Below are 18,841 nucleotides of genomic sequence, written 5' to 3' on the forward strand. Positions count from 1 at the left end.
GGCTTTAGAAGTGCTGCAATCATGCCCAGCACAGCGAAAATTTATTTTGTCGGCTATAGGAGCTATTGATGTTCAGGACCCGAACCTGATAATCTTTGATCTAGAAAATAGTACACCGCGTCTCCCTCATCAGATGGCTTTCAAGATTCCAGTGATAGTCAAAAACAGGCCTATTCATCGGACTGTAATTGATGAGGGAGCTTCCACGTGTATTATGTCGATTCAGTGTTAGAGATCACTTGGTTCTCCTTCGCTGAACCAATCCCCGACAATTCTTAAGGCCTTTGATGGCCGTGGGTTCCATCCGTTTGGCATTTTACAAGATTTGCCTATAGGGGTTGAAGGAAAAACCGTTAGTCTGGATGTGGAGGTGGTTGATGCCCCTCTAGACTACAACCTTCTCTTGGGTCGAAATTGGTCTTACGCTATGACAGCGGTCGTTTCATCGGTCTTCAGAGTAATAAAGTTTCCACACAATGGCAAGATCATAACCATAGACTAGCTAGCTTATTTTTCATCCGACCCAGCCTCTTCAGAGAGTATCCAGCATGTCGGTAAAATGACTATCCCTTATAAGGATGTTGGCGTAGGATTAGTTAAAGATTCCGGTTTACTGGGAACTTTCCCTTTTCCTCCAATCAACGCAGACCCTTCATTCGCATTCATTCATATGATTACGTCAGATACTATTGTTTACGATGATCCTTGGATTGTCCCATCTGAATCTGAGATAGACTCATTTGGTGATGCAATGCCTTTGAGTCCATATGAAATTGCCTATGAAGCCGTGCAGTCTTTTTCCGACCCAAGTTCAACCCAAATCGACCAAATGAATGTGGTTCATGAGGAATCCCTTTTCGCATCAACCTCGGAGTTAATAACATTTCCCGAAGTTGTGTCATCTGACGAACAACTTTGTGAAGTCCTGTGTGTAGACGATTTACCATGGGAAGATCTCCATCATAGATCTTCGTTTTTACCTGAGGATGATCGTTTTGAAAATGATTTCTCATCAATCTTTACAGCTGAATATGTCAAAGACGCTCAAAGTCCAATGAAACATCCTGATTCAGAGCTGAATTTGGGAAACATTTCTCGCACTATTCCCATTGACATTTCAGTAAAGCCCGGAATTGTTGAACACATTCATATAGGTGCCTCGTGTTCAGATGACGAAATTCAAACATACAAGGCCCTATTTCAAGAATTCCGTGACGTGTTTGCCATGTCCTATGAGGAAATGCCAGGAATTGATCCCTCCATTGTTGTTCATGAGATCAAGACTTACCCGGACGCTAAACCCATTCGGCAACGTCTGCGTCAGATACACCCTCGGAAAGCGGCTGCAATTAAAGCAGAAGTTGAGAAGCTGTTGAAAGCAGGTTTCATTTATCCGATCCCGTTAACAGATTGGGTATCGAATATTGTTCCGGTTAATAAAAAGCAGGGAACAATAAGAATATGTATCGACTATAGGGATATCAATCGCGCTTGTCCCAAGGACAGCTATCCAATGCCCTATATCGATCAAATAATTGATGATTGTGCTGGTAGTGAAATATTTTCCTTTATGGACGGTTTTTCGTGTTACAACCAAATCAATATTCTACCTGCCGATCAACCAAAAACGGCTTTCATTTGTCCATGGGGGACATTTGCTTATTGTAAATTACCTTTTGGGCTTAAGAATGCCGGAGCCACTTTTCAAAGGGCGATGTCTTATGCATTTCATGACATCAAGCACATTGTGCAACCATATCTCGATGATTTTCCCGCTCACTCCTTACATCGAGCTGATCACCTTGTCCATTTACGAGCAATTTTTATGAGGTGTAGGCATTATCATATACGGTTGAACCCACACAAATGTGTCTTTTGCATAGAAGTGGGACGTTTGCTGGGATTTGTAGTTTCAAAAGCTGGCATTCGCGTCGATCCCTCGAAGGTCGAAGCTATCATCAAATTGCCTCCTCCTTCGAGTCTGTGCCAACTCCAAAGTTTGCAAGGGAAAGAAAAATTTTTACGCCGATTCATTCCTAACTACGCCGAGATTACCAAGGGTTTTACCCGGTTGTTGAAACAAAATGCTCAATTCTCTTGGGATGAGATAGCTCAGAAATATTTTGATGCGCTAAAGCACGCGTTGACCCATGCACCGTTGCTGCATCCTCCCAACTACAACCAGGATTACTTTTTGTACCTCGCCGCCGCTCATTCCACCATTGGAATGGTCTTAGTACAGGAAGATGAATTCGAAATGGAACATGTGATATATTATCTTAGTAGGACGTTAAATCCCACTGAGCTAAAATATTCGCATGTGGAGAAATTGGCCCTGGCAGCTGTTCAGGCTGTCCAACGTTTTCGTCATTACATTCTTCTCCATAAAACTACAGTCATTTTGGATTGCAACCCTATGATTTACATTTTGACTAAACAATTGCTATGGGGCAAGTAATCTAAATGGATTGTTATCTTGCAAGAGTTCGACTTGGAGTTTGAAAAATCTAAGTCTAAGAAATCTTTAGTTTTTGCAGAGTTGATGTGTGACTTCCCGCGTGCTGATATGGAAACTGTGGCGGAGGAACCCATTGCGGACGAATCTTTGTTTCTCATCAGCACTTTAGATCCGTGGAATGGGGATATAATCGTCTATCTCCAAACCGAATCCTTTCGGCCTGAAGCTTCAAAGTCGGAACGTCGGAAAATTCGATTCCAGTCCCAACAGTACAAAATTATTGGAGATACTCTTTATCGTCGTTGCTTAACTCATGAAGAGGCAGAAAGGGTTATGAATGACTGTCATTCTGGAGCATGTGGCGGTCATATGTTTGGGTATGCCACAGCCCAGAAGGTGTTGCGTGCTGGCTACTTCTGGCTGTCCATGTTTAAAGATTGTATCATTGCGGTCCAAAAATGCCACAACTGTCAAGTGTTTGATCGCAAGATGTGTGCACCACCTGCTCCTCTCCACCCTATAATTGTCGTTGGTCCTTTTGCTAAATGGGGTATCGATTTTATTACATGTAACCCTCACTCGGCCGGGGGGCATGCGTATATCATCCTTGCGGTTGATTATTTTACTAAGTGGGCCGAGGCGATGCCTACATTCGAGGCAGACGGCAAGACAACTGCGATTTTCATATTCAATCATATTATTGCTAGGTTTGGTGTCCCACAAGCGATAATCACTGACCATGGGTGCCATTTTCGAAACATTATGATGACAGAACTTACAGACCAGCTTGGTTTACTTCATGATAGTTCTACTCCTTATTATCCCCAAGCAAACGGTTTGGTTGAGTCCATCAACAAAGTTCTAGTTATCATGATCCGACGAATCATTGGTATTCATCGGTCGAATTGGCACAACATGTTATTTTCAGCGCTTTGGGCGTACCGAACCTCAGTGAAAACATCAACAGGGTTCACTCCTTTCCAACTAGTTTATGGTTTGGAAGCAGTGTTGCCCATTGAATGCGAAATCCCATCACTTCAAATGGCTGTCGAATTACTTCCAGCTACTTCCAAAGAGGAGAAGCATCTATTATACTTAGCTAAATTAGATGAGACTCGACGTGACGCTGCATTGGCAATCGAGACTCACGCAAAAAGGATGAAAGCACAGTATGATCGCAACGTGACCCCTCGTAATTTTTCAAAAGGAGACCTAGTGCTATTATATGATCAAGCTAACGATAAATTAGGTGCTGGCAAATTCGTTCCTATGTGGCATGGGCCCTACATTGTCAAGCGAAAGCTAGCAAAAGGGGCCTATGAGCTGGTAGATTTTGATGGGGACTCTTTGGGTAAGCCCAGAAATGGACTTTACCTTAAAAGGTATTATGCTTAAATGATGGGTATGGAGATTTAGTTAGGTTAGTTTTTCTTTCTAGCTGGTGTGTTTGTTAGTATAGACAGTGTGCTTAGCTTAGAGAGTGTGTTTTTCGTCGTTATTCTGGCTTATCTTGGTTTTACTCTTGATATTGCAGATGTCGACGCCTCTCCAAATGTACATTGGATTTGCTGATAGTGCTTGTCGTAGTACACGGAATATCTCTTCCGTAGCTTGGGTTATCTATTCGCCCTCTGACAAGTTAGTTTCTATGCATGGGGTGAGCCTCGGTCAAACAATAAACAACATTGCAGAATACAGTGCAGTGATTGAGTTATTATCTGAATCTATTTCATTTGGGATTCGGAGTTTGATAGTGAGGTTAGATTCTGAACTCGTTGTATTACAGCTTAATAGAGTATATGCCATTAGAAATCCAGTGTTATTAAGGTTATTTTTGAGAGTGCGCCTCTTGGAACGTGAATTTGATTACATTGAATATCAGCATATTCCAAGGTCATTAAATACATTGGCAGATGCAATTGCTTCTCGAATGTTAGACAGACATTTGCGATAATCGTAAATGTAAATTTAAAAACATTTCATCATACATGTTTAACAAGATAAGCCGATAATAATGATATATATATAGATAGGAGTGTGTCAAAAAATATACATCGTCTTCGATCATAGGTTGAAAAACACCTTATGATCGGCAAAAATGATAAGTACAAAAAACCAAAAATGTCACATGTGTCTACAAAAAGTGACTAGCCAATCACTGGTGGTGCTCTCTATACGACACCACTGCCCGCGCTACCCTATACAGGAACCTCCTGGAAGGTCCTGGGACTGCGACCACATAGCGCTGAAGTCGGATAGGAATATCGTCTATAGTTGTCTCTGGTATGTCCGCCGTGAGACGCTCTAGGTCCTGTTCCAACTCGGCTAAGGTCTCTGCGGCCGCATCCTATGGGGCCGGTGCTGGTGCAACTGGTACTCTTCTCTCGAATGACCAGAGATTGGCCGGACGCTGTGGACCTACATCTGCATTTTGAAAATTGTCACTGTCAGTTTTGAGACGATATAAAAAAAAAAAAAAAGTAAATAATTTAAAAACTTGTGAAAAATGAAGTACCTCTGTCGTCCCATTGTTCTCCCTGTGGAAGAACCATGTCCGGATCACCGCAAAAATCTACTCCGGCATAAGGAAAATCCTGGATCGCAAAGACCTGGTCCTCCAACCAGTGAAAGTAACCCGCAGGAAATCGGACAACTCCCGCTCCCTCATCAGGATGTCGGGCCATCACCGCAACCCATCGCATCAACTTTGGCTCCCGAGGAGGCCCAGCTGCAACGGTGAGATGCTGTGGGATCAGCATCGGAACCCTCTCTAGGGCAAAGCTCACAACTAGAGGCCCATACCCAAAGGTTTTTAATTGCCCATTCTTTGCCCTAGTCAGTTGGCCCTTCATATTGGCCAACACAGCGTCACACCAATTGAAAATGGTGCCTCGGTAGCAATCAATCGCCATCCGCATTTGGGACCCAGTGGCAATATGCAAAGTGGCTACGCCGCAGAGTCTGGTAATTGTAAAGGAAATTACCATAAGTTCAGGCAGGGATATGTATTTGATTTCTATCCCTTTCTCCTGGTGCTGATTATTGCACCACTCTAGCCGGAGGCTAGCAAGGGATTGGCCACCCAGACAGAGTCAGTTGCTTGCCCCTATTAGGCAAACTAGTGAGAAAATATATGTCTGAGGGCTATATCTCGAGCTGGTGCCCTCCGATGTAGAAGCATTGATCCTGAACGCTCCACCTTTCAACCAACCATTCTAAGAATCGCACCTGGGCCCTCATGCCAGGTATGGCCCAGTATTTGTAGAGACCGCATGCCTTCAAAGCATCAATGGAAGGTTGATGATCTATTGTGGCCAAATCGACATCTTCGTGTTCTCTTTCGAGCCAATCAAGCATGGTGGGCAATCTACACGCCAGAAAACATTCATTAGAATTCATTAAATAAAAAATTAATGGTTTAGTTTTGAGATTTGGGTTTTAAATTCACTTTGCGCGGAGTACGCACCCCGCTTTCAGAAAACAGAGCGTGGGTACGCAGCTGTTCTGAAGGTAGGCTGCGTACTCCTGCCATTTTCCCATTAATGAAAATGTCGGGGTACGCAGGTCGCCCATGGGGCACCTGCGTACCCCGAAAAGCGGATCCTAAAACCCCAAAGCCCCCAAAAAATCAAACTAGGGCTTAAAATGAAATTCTAAACGGATGAAAACAAAGAGGAGGATGTTGTGAAATACCTGAAAGAGACGGCACTCGATTCCGACGGTCGGATTCTCTGCAAAGTCCACGGGAAGTTTCTTGCCAAAAGCCCTTTTCTCTCCCTCAACAGTAAAATGGTAAAAATGACATGGTAAAAGGTCTTTTTATAGGTTTTTTGGATAAATGAATGCTAAGTTTGTTTATTTTTCACCATGGAAGGATATTTCTCAATGCATTTTTGCTTATCTTAAACAGGTACGAGTAATGTGTCGTTTTTGTGCAGGAAAAAAAGACTTTCAAGGAAAATTATCATTTTTCACGAACCAAAACATCAGAGTCATCTTTTAAGCCCTTTTCTGACTCCTAACACATGAAAAGATTGCCGAGCGTTTCTTTTACACTCGTTAAAATGGAATTAAAAGACGGTCCCCTTATAGCTCTTTTCTGACCGTAAAAACCAGAAAAGATTGCCAGGTTTTTGTCGTTTCAAACTCGATACTGGAAATAAAACGACGTGTCCTTGATCGCTTTTTACTTTTCAGGTCAAAGGCACTAATCATGAAAGTACTCCTTGGTCGCAAGACTAAGCGGTTCTCTCAAGTATTATTTTATACTTTTTCGGGCTTGGGAGACACAACTTTATGAAAAAGTTCAACCTGGAGTCTTCTTAAGTTTTTTCAGACTCTCTAAAAATGAAAAACGCCGAGTTTCTCCTATACTGGACTCGTTAAAATTTCACAGTAAAGGACCTGTTCGATTACAAACAGGAACGGACCACTCCTTCTTAGGGTTCAAATCAAAACTAAGTTGGAATCATCCGAAGGATGAGCTTATAATCAAGCATATGTTATCCTCCTCAAGCTTGTAAAAAATAAAGAGGTACTTGCCAGAAATGGTGGGGGAAAAGAGAGAAAAATGAGCCCATTTGTTATCCTTTGTCTCAGAAGAAGCCTTATTACCAATCTTGAACACGACACTTTTCATTCACCTGGGTTGGGAAATCCTTTGCCTCACAGTTGATCAAACCACATTGAAAGTCTTTAGCCGGGTATTAACTTTGGGTCAAATGTCACCAAGCCATCTGTCGTGTCGTTATGTGTTCAAGAGATCTCTGCAATAAACATTCATCTGCAAAATACTCGTCATCCATTTTGACCATCCCTGAGTCAGTCCTTACAGCTACATTTCTTCAACTTGATCTATGATTTCGTGTTGTGGGCTTGCCTGCAACGGGTCGCTTTCTATCGACATCCGCACATTATCTAGAAAGATGACCTAGGAATCGTCAGTACCTTGAAATCTGCATGCATCAATGGCAGGTTTCTCGCCTTTGACGACGGTTTACATCATTGACTTTCGATCGAAGGATTCCGTGAAATGTTCGACATCAACTCATTCATTCACATCTAATGGATTGTACTGGGTACTTTGAGAACCATTGACATTGTAGAGTCGTTAATCTACTATTATTATTGTCGCTTGTGAACGTTTATTTCACCCATTTCTACCATTCTTCATCATGCCATTTATTATAATTTATCATTTAAATCCATTTTTATTTATGCTCTCATGAATAAATATTATTTATTCTCCTTTATTTCTAATAAATTGATTATTATGCATTATTTTACCAATGATAGTTCTAATAAGTTGGTTGTAACCTTATTTACCATATTTAGCCTCCAAAGTAACTTCCAGATTGAAGATTTGATTTTTAAATCAGCCAACTCAGAAATTCGCTGGTTTAAGGAGTGACAGTTTTACGGTTAAGATTCTGAGCAAATGAAGACGAATTTGGAAAATCCGAAACATGGGTTTTGTCCAGAACGGGCCCAATTATCTTCAAGAGGAACAGTTTGCCCAAATTCGGCTTGTACAGGGAGAAACGCAGGGTTCTTTGAGCACGATTTTCTCAGATTTGCAGTTGCGGCCGCCCTCCAAATCTCAGAGGTAAACCCAAATTCGTCTTGCTTTTGTTGAAGAGATGAGAGGGAATATATTTTCTTGTTGATCATCTGGTTAGAATCAATCCAAATTTATCATGTTGTAATTATCTATGCTCTGATCTTTCTCTATTTAAATGAAACCAAAGATCAGAGAAAAAAAAGATTGTTTTTGTAATTTTACACTTTCGGAATAAACTTTGATCGCTGAGTCTTGTTGAGATCTGATTCTGTATACTTTTGTGGATGCAATTAATATAAGATACTTGGTGTTCATTCCGTCTCTGCGTCTGGAGTAATCTAAGGCGGTGTACCATCGGCAGCTAAGGGCCCGGCTCCGGAGGACACTTGCCTTTGTATCATACGGTGATTTGTGTGGTTTGCTTATTTCTCTTGTTTCAGTAATCCGATATATCTTTTATATGATAGACTATGCTTCTTAATTAATATCTGAATCTGAATAAGTTCTTTAATTCACGTCTCTGTATTACACAAACTGAATCTATTCGAATTGCATCCATTTCTACAGCAAGATATTGGTATGAATGTTATCATTATTGGATTCATATAAAATAAGTATTTGTGAGGCTTGAAGATAATATCACTTTGTTCAGAAACATAGTCACATCATACATTACTCTTGGATTGCTACAATAGTATAGAACGCGTACATACATCGGAGTTTGCTGTTCCATTTGAGTTTGCGGTTCCATTTGATTGATGTTGTTCCATTTGATTATTGCTATTCCATTTTACTGCTGCATCATTTATTGTTGTCCCATTTCCATTTCGCCATTCCGTTTTACTTTCTGCTGATTTGTTTACTTGCCTTTATTGCTTTGGTGTGAGAGAAGGTCTAAAGCTGTAGTGAGTCAGCAAGTCGCTGCTTAGCTCCCAGATCTTTAGCCCATGCTCTAATTTCCATTCCATTTACTTGCATTTACTGTTTTAGTGTGGGAGGAGGATCAAGGCTGTCGTGAGACACAGCAGACACTATTATGCTCCCAGATCCATGATCCATACTCTAATTCCTTTTCCTTCATCAATTTCTAGAGGAATGAGTTATTGCTACTATATCCTCGATTGATGGTTGTTTGAATGAATGATTTAGTTTAAGACATTTTAGTTTCTTGCTGTTTCAATTAGATTTCGTTTCAAGCATTCATTTACTTTTGGGTTTTAAGCACTATACTGCGAAACATTACTCTTAAGAAAATAGCCGCCTCAGATAGAGTACACTCTTGAAATAAAAAGTCGTCCCTGGGTTGATAATTAATGTGAGGTAATTAGGAGTTCACAAGACACCTTTTTATCGCTCCACATTTTGGCGCCGTTGCCGGGGAGAGTGTAGCCATTTCTAAAGAGTAGTGTGAATCCGATGAGTGCCTGCTAGGGAAGAGTTGGATCTTAAAAACGGAAGGTAAGAACCTGCGTACGGAGCATGTAAAAGCCCTGCTCCCCCGTCCGCTTTCCAGCAGGACTGTTAAAGAACCTAGAGTAGAAATAGATGTTTGAATTTTTGTGTGAATTATTAGGAAAAATAGAATTTTTTTTTAAAAAATGAATCACATGATTTCACTTAAGTGGTGATGTAAGCACCACCCATTTCACTAACTAATTGACAGGAACATTTGAAGAAGGAGCCTTGAAGAAACACATGAAGAACATCTTCTATTATGGTAAGAAATGGCTCACGCTTCTACTTTTGAATTTCCTATCAAAGATCTAGGAGTGACACAAATGCACATAATTCCCCCATCTTTACCAAATTTTCATGGTTTAGCAAATGAAGGTCCACATACATTTATGTTTGAGTTTGAAATACTTTGTAGAGGATATGATTATTGTACAAATGATCAAAGATTGAAAGTGTTTCCTCTTACTCTAAAAGGAGCAGCTCTCCGATGGTTCATGAGCCTAGGTGGGAATTGCATCCAATCATGGGAGGACATGAAGAACATATTCTTGAAAAAGTGCCAAGACTATTGCAAAGCCAATGAAGATATTTTCTATATGATACAAGGGGAAGATGAAAGTTTGGAGGACTATGTAGATCGATTTCATTATAACCTTCAAAAATCAAAGCATCAGCATTTGGAAAAAGAAATCTTAAAAACACTCCTTCTTAAAGTAATCAAAGATGAATTTTTAGAACTTTTAAATTTGATAGGAAAAGGTGATGTTTTTCAGTTATCATATGATGATGTTTGTGAGTTGTGCATAAGGTATTCAAGAGGAATCTCCAAGGCTGGTAAGAATTCTAGAGAAGTTTGTTCCTTATTTTCTAAATCTGCTACAAGAATAGGAGACATAAGAGCTGAAATCAATGTTTTATTTGAAAATTTTAAAGTTGACTTTATTAGCTCTCTAAATGAAAAATTGGATGTTTTGCAGGTTCATAAAAATCAAGAATTTGATGAAGTGTTTTGCCCTCATGACCGAAAGGAGCATCTCATAGATACTCACTCTTCCTTATCTACGATGGAAGTAGCATATCAAAGAGATGGGAAAGCTGCAACAAGGCCTATAGGTATGGTTCAAAACACTTTTTCTCCATTGTCATACTTGCATAATCCATTATGGAATGTTAATGTGTTAGGGCAGCCATGTCAATTTCAATATAACAACCTATCTTGTTTACAAGTTAGGCATGGTTCATCTTATGATGGCATGACTACTCTCCCTCATCCTCTAGCACAAACATATTCTCCATATTTTTCATCAGCTCCTCCACAACATCCTGCTTGCATACCAAATTCATCCACTCAACCCAATCAACCACATCATCACAATGCTCCATTCTTTACACATTTTCCTGCTCAACTAATTCCACACTCTCACCACAATAAACCAGTACAACATGCTTACAATGTTGAACTAGCAAATTTACCCACCCTTCCCACCCATTCTATCTCACATGCGCCATTAAAGAAAACCTACAATGAGATTCAGAATGTTTCAAATGCAAAAATTGTAGAAGCTATGGAAGAAAATGAAGTTTCTTTTACTATGCATCAACAAGCTATTTTAAAAGCTCAAGAACTTCATGATATGATGGCTATGCGAAATCAAGAAAATAAAGGATACATGGAAGATTGGTTTCACTCCATCATTTGTTTGCAACATCACTCTATGCTTCAACAATTTTTGATATCATTTTTTCAAGGGAAGCCACCTTCTCATACCCTAATTTTCATTAACATCCATTTTTCAAATTTGGGTATGTGTATACATGAAGCCTTATGTCGAAAATGGTTCCACTGGAAATACTCTTATACATAAACATAATCAATTCTCAAAGAAGAGTAGGATAGTGGAGAAAATAAAATAAATAACGAAATAAAACAAGCACATTTTTTTTATATTTTGTAAAACTAGGGTTTTTGTTGCAACATGCTATGCAAATCAACATCGGTGATAAATTTTTTTATAATTTGTGTATGTAGATGAATCATAATGGAAATAATAAGTTCTACAAACACTCATTTTCATTTTTATCACCAATTTGAAAAAATTCTTGAATTTCATTTTTTTTTGGCTTGCGGGCTTGATGAACTTTCTGGAAAAACTGTCGGGACAGTCATGTTTCGAGGGACCAAAAGTGAATATTTTTAAAACCTGTTTCTACCCTAGGTAGCCCTTGATGTCTACTTTCTAACCCAATTTGAATCACTCAATTTCGATTTGAAACGAAAAAGTTAGAACCAAAACATTGACCGGTTATCTAGCGGGCAGCTCAGGAACAGAGTTGGGACAGTCAGTTTTTGGAGGCCTAAATGACCATATTTTTAACACCTGTTTCAATCCTAAGTAGCCCTTGATGTCTACTTTCCAATCCAATTTTAATCACTCCATTTGGATTTGAAACGAAAAAGTTAGAGCCAAAACATTGACCGGATGTCTAGTGGGCAGCTCAGGAACAGAGTTGGGACAGTCAGTTTTTGGAGGCCTAAATGAATGAATTTTTAAAACCTGTTTCTATGGTAGGTTCCCCTATGAATCTAGTTTACAATGCAATTGGAATCACTCATTTTCGATATTTTATGGGGAAGTTATGATCAAAATACTGACTGTCTATCGTAAATCAGCACCCTTAAAACTATGTCTTTCCAGCTGTTCCTTAAAGTATTTGACCTATCAATTCTTCTTGTCTTCAAAACCTGTTTCTATTGGAGATCAATAAATGAATCTATTTTCATTTCCAATTTGAATCATTCGAATCCGACATCAAACGAAAAAGTTATGCTTGAAATATCAACTGTTGGTCTAAGCTGGGTAATCGAAAATGACTCTATTATGCAGGTTGTTCTAAACAAATTTGACATATCATATGATTGAATTTTTAAAACCTGTTTCTACTGGAGATAAACCTTTGATTTAGCTCTCATTTGGCTTTGGAATCACTCAATTTGGACAAAAAATAAAGAAGTTGTGATTAAAACACTGCTGGTTAGTATGGTCGACCACTGCTCTCCCGCAGGTAACAAATAAATTTTACTTTGTTATTTTCTCTATGGATTTGTTATACAGAATAACTACTTGTTGTTTTTTGCATAATTCTTGGATTAAGGGAGCCCGTACACCTCTCTTTCTTCATGATTTAATGCTTTATTGCAGGTAGATACTCGTTTTTTGCAGGTCCTGGGAAAATAAAGAAGGTCAATTTATGGACGAGTGATTTTTCAAAGAAGTTTTTATAAAACAAAGGAATTTTATCCAAATCATTACCCAACGGATTCATAATAGAACAAATGAAGAATTGATTCCAATTTCAAGATTCATGTCTTGTTACTACTGCCAAAACATTTTTCAAAAAGATCATTTTTTTACATAATATCATAGCTGTTGTAACTTAATTTACATATTGTTTTTAAATAAAATGTTGTTTCTTTTCTAATTTCTCTTATATTTTGTGTTTCAGGTGTTGCTTCATTCAAAAGCATCAATGCGTGAACAGCTAACTCATTCTTTGCGTGTTTGCATTTTACTTTCACGTTGGGTGTGTTTTTACTGTTCCTTTTTTCAAAAGGAACAGCATTTGGTGTGTTTTTGCTGTTCCTTTTTCAAAAGGAACAGCAGTTCGTGTTTTTGCTGTTCCTTTTTCAAAAGGAACAGCAGTTCGAGTTTTTGCTGTTCCTTTTTCAAAAGGAACAGCAGTGTGTGTTTTTGCTGTTCCTTTTTTCAAAAGGAACAACAGTTTGAGTGTTTGTTGTTCCTTTTTCAAAAGGAACAGCAGTTTGAGTTTTTGTTGTTCCTTTTTCAAAAGGAACAGCAGTTTGAGTTTTTGCTGTTCCTTTTTCAAAAGGAACAGCAGTTTGAGTTTTTGTTGTTCCTTTTTTTCAAAAGGAACAACAGTGCGTGTTTTTGCTGTTCCTTTTTCAAAAGGAACAGCAGTGCGTGTTTTTGTTGTTCCTTTTTCAAAAGGAACAACAGTTTGAGTTTTTGCTGTTCCTTTTTTTCAAAAGGAACAGCAGTTTGAGTTTTTGTTGTTCCTTTTTTCAAAAGGAACAGCAGTGCGTGTTTTTGCTGTTCCTTTTTCAAAAGGAACAACAGTTTGAGTTTTTGTTGTTCCTTTTTTTCAAAAGGAACAGCAGTGCGTGTTTTTGCTGTTCCTTTTTCAAAAGGAACAGCAGTTTGAATTTTTGCTGTTCCTTTTTTTCAAAAGGAACAGCAGTGCGTGTTTATGCTGTTCCTTTTTCAAAAGGAACAGCGGTTTGAGTTTTTGCTGTTCCTTTTTTTCAAAAGGAACAGCAGTGCGTGTTTTTGCTGTTCCTTTTTCAAAAGGAACAACAAAAACTCAAACCGTTGTTCCTTTTGAAAAAGGAACAGCATAAACACGCACTGTTGTTCCTTTTGAAAAAAAGGAACAGCAAAAATTCAAACTGTTGTTCCTTTTGAAAAAGGAACAGCAGTTTGAGTTTTTGCTGTTCCTTTTTTTCAAAAGGAACAACAGTGTGTGTTTTTGCTGTTCCTTTTTCAAAAGGAACAGCAGTTTGAGTTTTTGCTGTTCCTTTTTTCAAAAGGAACAGCAGTGCGTGTTTTTGCTATTCCTTTTTCAAAAGGAACAGCAGTTTCGCGTTTTTGTGTGTATTTTTGATTTTTTTGGTATGCATTTTCTTTTTTGTTCCCTACACAGAACACCACTTTCTTTTTGAGTGTTTTTGCTGTTCCTTCCAAAAAAAAAAGCAACACTTTGAGAGTATTTTTGAGAGCAACCCTTCCTTTCTCTTGTGGGATTATTCATAGTTCATCTCAACAACATTTTCCTGATTCTCTTTCATGGCATGAAGTACACTACTTTTATGAGGACAAGAATTATGGATTCTATTGAAGCAAGTTAATATCATTCAAGTTATGATCTTTAACAGGACAGCTCCTTGATGATAGATTCTTTTCAGAAGGGACACAATTATTTATATATCACTTTACTGCATTGTTTTCTGTTGAACATGATATTGATTGACCATCTTAATACCATGCTGGTTCCATCATCCCTGGTTATAATCTTCTCTGTCTGTAATAAATGAGATTATGGGTATATTTTTTTTTGACATGTTCAACTTCTTCCGCCATCCCCTGCTCTTAAGGAGTATTGAGCCTCCCTCTTTTTATCATAAAAATGTGTAATAATAACAAAATTTTGTTCGCAGATGGAGGATAGGGGGTCTCATTACGAGCCAGCCTACCATGTTCATAAGGCTGTAACAAAGTGACATTCCCATTATGGCCACCACACCAGGGTTATGATCCATTGGATAGCCAAATTATCCTTGGAACAGGAGGTCTCATCACGAGCCGGCCTGATCACTTTTGCTACCTCCTAGTGAATGGCAGTGTGGTTATCTGGTTACCACGCCAGCACACTGATCTCTTCTGTAGAACAACACTAAAACTCTCCATTTATAAATTGAGGATCCTGGCTCATATGGGTTAAAAAGCAACCCTGCCGAGGCTATGGACGCCTGCTGGCAGCAGCGGCTCTGCTGATGGTATTGAAGTTATATCTTTTCGTCAATTATTATTATAATACCCTTTTCTTATTTTCTTTTTATCAGAGAAGTTATTTCCTTAACTTTTTCCCTGTTTGAACCTTTATGCATGAGAAATTGTTTTATGATCAATCACATCATTTTCAGCTAGAATACCGTCAGCAAAGCATCTTTTTAGCATATTGTTGTCCTTTTTCGTTTTGCATAAATTATCATCACTCCAAAGCGTCCTATCTCTTATTCATAACTATATTTACACACTTTGCTCTCAATATAACCATAAATTTCACCGTCCTATCATTGATAAGTGTACTCTGCTTCACTTACTGATATATTGTTCATTCCATTGCCTTGCCATCAACACCACCCCTTTCATATGCTTTATGGTTATGGAACCCATTTTCCAATTGGAGGGGGGGAATGTATGCATTATGGAATTGCATGCGATATGATTACTACACTTTGCCATATCTTGTTGATTTGACAACATATTAGTATTGCATGTATACATAAGTTTTTCTCATTGAAATTTTGCATGCATTTTATCTGTTGCTATTCAAAGCTAACACTATGGATTCAAGAACATTGTATGCAATATAGTGCTTTGTTTACAGGAGAACAACAAGTATGGGCAGAATTCTATTCGTAGCATGACCACACTATTGCACTTCACAGTGGAGGCTCGCGAACGTGAACAATTCTTCAGACATGATGTGCTTCTCTGGATTCCACCTTTTGCATCACTTTCAGCACCAACTCTATCTACATCAGCTTCAACAACTGCCAGTCCATATATGTCATTCCACATTTTTTTGGAGGTAAAACTTGAGGTAAAATCGCATAGTTTTCTAATTTATTATGAATTTAGGAGAATTTCATCAAAATCTATTTTGAACATTAATTGTCATCTTTCATTCCACATCTTTACCACTTTCCCTTTTCCAGCAACATATCATTTTCGAGTATGGGGGAGTGTTCCTTTCATTCATTTCTTTCTTATCACCACGTCATTCATATTCTTTATCCTCCATTGCTATTCTTATTCACTCTCACCACCTCCCTTATTCCATGTTGTTTTACACCAAACATAGAATTCAACAGCTGGTAGCAACCACCTCTATTTGTTTTCTAGCATCGCATGAGGACATGCTAATTTTTCAGAGAGGGGGAGGAATTGCTATGCATGATGGATATTTTCTACTTTCTTCCTTATTTAAGGCATACAATTTCATTTTTTGATTTCCACATATTTTTTAAAAACTATGAACCCAATTCTTGTAATTTTTGGAAAACACATACCTATCATTAATACAAACCCACACAATTTCAAGAAATAATGGTTCATAAAATTTCGGAAATCATGCACTCTCACCTACAGCCATTTTGTTTATATCTCATGATCCATGCATCAAAACAATATGATTTTTGGATCATAAAGGCATTCATATATTATAAATTTACTTGCCAAATTTCAACAAAAGCTGGTTTGTAGTTTTTGAGAAAATGGTTCATGAAGTTTGCTGTTACATATATCATATTTTGTTGCAACTTCATATATACATATAATTGAATGTCAATGCCTTCATCAAGATTACCAAAAGTGAATATTCATTAATTAAGGAAGAATTCATTTGTTCTATCCATTTCATGAGCTGAGATGAACATATTTTTTTTTGCTTGGTTAACACATGGGTTTTTGTCTTTGGGTTGCATGAGGACATGCAATATATTCAGTTTTCGTTGCATGAGGACATGCAATATATTGAGTGTGGGGGTGTGTAGAGTCGTTAATATACTATTATTATTGTCGCTTGTGAACGTTTATTTCACCCATTTCTACCATTCTTCATCATGCCATTTATTATAATTTATCATTTAAATCCATTTTATTAATTATTTATGCTCTCATGAATAAATATTATTTATTCTCCTTTATTTCTAATAAATTGATTATTATGAATTATTTTACCAATGATAGTTCTAATAAGTTGGTTGTAACCTTATTTACCATTTTTAGCCTCCAAAGTAACTTCCAGATTGAAGATTTGATTTTTAAATCAGCCAACTCAGAAATTCGCTGGTTTAAGGAGTGACAGTTTTACGGTTAAGATTCTGAGCAAATGAAGACGAATTTGGAAAATCCGGAACATGGGTTTTGTCCAGAACGGGCCCAATTATCTTCAAAAAGAACAGTTTGCCCAAATTCGGCTTGTACAGGGAGAAACGCAGGGTTCTTTGAGCACGATTTTCTCAGATTTGCAGTTGCGGCCGCCCTCCAAATCTCAGCTGTAAACCCAAATTCGTCTTGCTTTTGTTGAAGAGATGAGAGGGAATATATTTTCTTGTTGATCATCTGGTTAGAATCAACCCAAATTTATCATGTTGTAATTATCTATGCTCTGATCTTTCTCTATTTAAATGAAACCAAAGATCAGAGAAAAAAAAGATTGTTTTTGTAATTTTACACTTTCGGAATAAACTTTGATCGCTGAGTCTTGTTGAGATCTGATTCTGTATACTTTTGTGGATGCAATTAATATAAGAGACTTGGTGTTCATTCCGTCTCTGCGTCTGGAGTAATCTAAGGCGGTGTACCATCGGCAGCTAAGGGCCCGGCTCCGGAGGACACTTGCCTTTGTATCATACGGTGATTTGTGTGGTTTGCTTATTTCTCTTGTTTCAGTAATCCGATATATCTTTTATATGATAGACTATGCTTCTTAATTAATATCTGAATCTAAATAAGTTCTTTAATTCACGTCTCTGTATTACACAAACTGAATCTATTCGAATTGCATCCATTTCTACAGCAAGATATTGGTATGAATGTTATCATTATTGGATTCATATAAAATAAGTATTTGTGAGGCTTGAAGATAATATCACTTTGTTCAGAAACATAGTCACATCATACATTACTCTCGGATTGCTACAATAGTATAGAACGCGTACATACATCAGAGTTTGCTGTTCCATTTGAGTTTGCGGTTCCATTTGATTGCTGTTGTTCCATTTGATTATTGCTATTCCATTTTACTGCTGCATCATTTATTGCTGTCCCATTTCCATTTCGCCATTCCGTTTTACTTTCTGCTGATTTGTTTACTTGCCTTTATTGCTTTGGTGTGAGAGAAGGTCTAAAGCTGTAGTGAGTCAGCAAGTCACTGCTTAGCTCCCAGATCTTTAGCCCATGCTCTAATTTCCATTCCATTTACTTGCATTTACTGTTTTAGTGTGGGAGGAGGATCAAGGCTGTCGTGAGACACAGCAGACGCTATTATGCTCCCAGATCCATGATCCATACTCTAATTCCTTTTCCTTCATCAATTTCTAGAGGAATGAGTTATTGCTACTATATCCTCGATTGATGGTTGTTTGAATGAATGATTTAGTTTAAGACAATTTAGTTTCTTGCTGTTTCAATTAGATTTCGTTTCAAGCATTCATTTACTTTTGGGTTTTAAGCACTATACCGCGAAACATTACTCTTAAGAAAATAGCCGCCTCAGACAGAGTACACTCTTGAAATAAAAAGTCGTCCCTGGGTTGATAATTAATGTGAGGTAATTAGGAGTTCACAAGACACCTTTTTATCGCTCCACAGACATCACTGGTGGTTTCTCTCACGCTTGTTAACAGTTTACATCATTGACTGGTAATCAAGTGGTTTCTACCATGTTCGACATCAACTCATTTATTCGCATGGATAGAATTGTACCTGTTCGGGAAGTAGAAATGAAGACCCTGGATCTAGCTTCAACCATCCAGGCTGCAAGGAGTTTTGTATTCATTATAC

This window comes from Pinus tabuliformis, chromosome J, assembly GCF_031772625.1.
Source record: "Pinus tabuliformis cultivar Carrire ecotype Pingquan chromosome J, CPIR1, whole genome shotgun sequence".
Lineage (NCBI taxonomy): Eukaryota > Viridiplantae > Streptophyta > Pinopsida > Pinales > Pinaceae > Pinus > Pinus tabuliformis.